The sequence below is a fragment of the Poecilia latipinna genome, unplaced genomic scaffold (genome assembly GCF_001443285.1).
Source record: "Poecilia latipinna isolate Pla-1442-1.1 unplaced genomic scaffold, P_latipinna-1.0 Scaffold294, whole genome shotgun sequence".
NCBI classification, from domain to species: Eukaryota; Metazoa; Chordata; class Actinopteri; order Cyprinodontiformes; family Poeciliidae; genus Poecilia; species Poecilia latipinna.
The window spans coordinates 67127-69492 of NW_015112910.1; the positions used below are offsets into that span (position 1 = coordinate 67127).

The 2366-nt window shown below is 35.0% G+C and overlaps 1 protein-coding gene and 1 long non-coding RNA gene across 2 annotated transcripts in view; one reads left to right on the forward strand and one right to left on the reverse strand.

The window, feature by feature from the left end:
• Nucleotides 1–2366, forward strand: part of thsd7ba (thrombospondin, type I, domain containing 7Ba) — a 126467-nt gene that overhangs the window by 59916 nt on the left and 64185 nt on the right. The gene's annotated exons all lie outside the window — the stretch shown is intronic.
• LOC106948546 (uncharacterized) lies at nt 81–2299 on the reverse strand. The gene is made up of 2 exons (XR_001425202.1): nt 1091–2299; nt 81–886 (listed from the first exon to the last, which is right to left on the reverse strand). It is a non-coding gene; the product is annotated as an uncharacterized LOC106948546 (long non-coding RNA).

Sequence of the window (2366 nt, forward strand, 5' to 3'; positions counted from 1 at the left end):
ATGTCACCGCATTATTTTGGTTCACAGCAAAAAGTCCAGTGTTGATTTAACTCCCACAGAGTTGATATTAACATTTTTTTGGAGTTTATATAGTCCACATTCTTATGTGTTAAATTAACACTTTCAAAATAGTTAAATTTTTAACACTGGATCAGAGTAAATTTTTAACTCACAAAACAGAGTTAAATTAACTCTGTTTGGGATGCAATGGTTAACACTGATAAAATAACAATTTTGTTTGTGTTAATTTAACACTTTCAAGTGCTAGAAATTTACTCCAAAATGTGTAACTTCATGATTCTGGTTAAAATGTATTATAATAAAGTAAAACTAAAACAAATAAATCAATTTTAAACAAATGTTTTATTTATGCAGCTGTGTTTCCAACATTTTAAACTGTTGTACAGTGAACAACATTCAATAGCATTCCATACAAGTTTTGAATATCAAAAAGCTTATAAAATTTTTGATCTGGGATTTTCAGAAGATATCTTTCACTATAAAAAAAAACCATGAAAATGAACAAAGGTCTCTGTAAATAGCTGTTTAGGTAACAAAGGAAAAAGTGATTGCCAATTAATAATATATTGCTTATCTTGCTCTTAAGTCCCCCACTCCAGGTCATTCCTTCATTTTGCCAACATCAATGTTATTCAATGCAAAAATTTATAAAAATTCATTAATGCAGGTTCATTAGAGATAGCACAAAATGTATTTTGAATAACTCATCAAATGCTGCAAGAAAGCAGTTTGTTTGGCATGGGATGAGTCACTTATCCACGATGATGTAGAGGATGTCAATCTTGCTCTGCTGACAACACACAGCAAGGAGGTATGGCTGCAGACCCCGTTGGTCCCGGAGATGTTCCTCTGAACTTCAGCATGACTAAAATGAAAGAATACATACACCAAACATAAGAAACCAGACATACGGCCACAACCATTATAAAACTTTAAGGATTCATAAAAACCAATAAAAGAAATTAATATTTTCCCAGACATACTCAAAGCTGCCATTTAATCACCTGCTGAACGTAATGTATATAAAAGCAAAGTGATAAATTACTACACATACTTTTATTTCAATTACCTTATAAAAGACAGCAAGTCTCTCGACTGCATCCCACGCACTGATTCCTGGTGACTTCAGGTGGATTTGGAAGGAGATGTCACCATCCTCAAGTACTCCTCTCTGATTGGTTTAGCAGGAAGATGCCTAACAGGAGATTTCATTTTAGTGAAAAAATTGGGACTTTTTTAAAATAGATTTAGAAGTGCAAAAACACACTTACCTATTTTTATCAATCCTGTGAGCGTCAGTATGTTCACCCCTTGTCTTCTTATGGCATCACTGAGAGTTTCTGTTGTTCCACACTCCTGCAGAACTTCTTCACCACCAGACATCATTTTGTAGGGCACTTCAACCAGCTATGAAATGAAGAATAATTAAACAAAAATAAATACATGGAGAATTTAGATTACCCAAAAATGGCACAACATGTTTAAAGAGTTTAGGGGCACACTGAAATCATGTTACCTTTTTAGCAGACACTCCATTATCAGCATTCTCAGGTTTAGACAAAGCAAAATATAACTTAAGTCAAGTGTTCCAGTCAGTGCGATACTCCTATGTACGTAAGAGGACGTAACACGTCAGCGTTGCTAATTATTAGCCATGTGAATGTACAGGCTGGTAGCATTTAAATTACCATGGCCAAAATTATGATTTTAAATGATAGAAAAATATAACTTTAATTTTCATAAATACACGGCCCGATAATTGTGTGTGTGCGTGTGTGTAACCCTTTTGCTGCTAACAAAAGGGTTAGCAGCAACCCTTTTGTCGGTTGCTGCTAACTAGCAACCCACAAAAGGGCTGCTAGCTAATACATCGAGTATAGCCGTTGCAAAATAGACGAAGTATTAAATTAGTGGAAAAAGTCACATGACTATCAACTTAAAAGCGCTTAACCAAAGATTTAAGAAGTTGTACTTACCGTTTAGAACAACAGGAGAAGAAAAAAGGGAGCGGTTATCAAATTCCGCTCCAAGGAAGACGATGAAGGAGGGAGGAGCTTATTTTCCTCCAATCAGACTGGAAACCATTTAACTCAGCAAATGTTAAAACAACACTTAACGAGTAAAATCAACCCTGATGCAATCAACTATTGGAAATAACTGTAACACTGGGTGCCATTTAACGCCATTTAACGCCATCAAGGGTTAAAACAACTCTTAATGAGTTAAAGTCAACTCTGAAGCCTTTAACCCTGAAATTTTAACTCTTCAGTTTTTGCTGTGCAGTGAAGAGAAACACTTACTCCAGTGCTTTGGCCAGAGAAAGATCAATCAATCAATCAATCAAT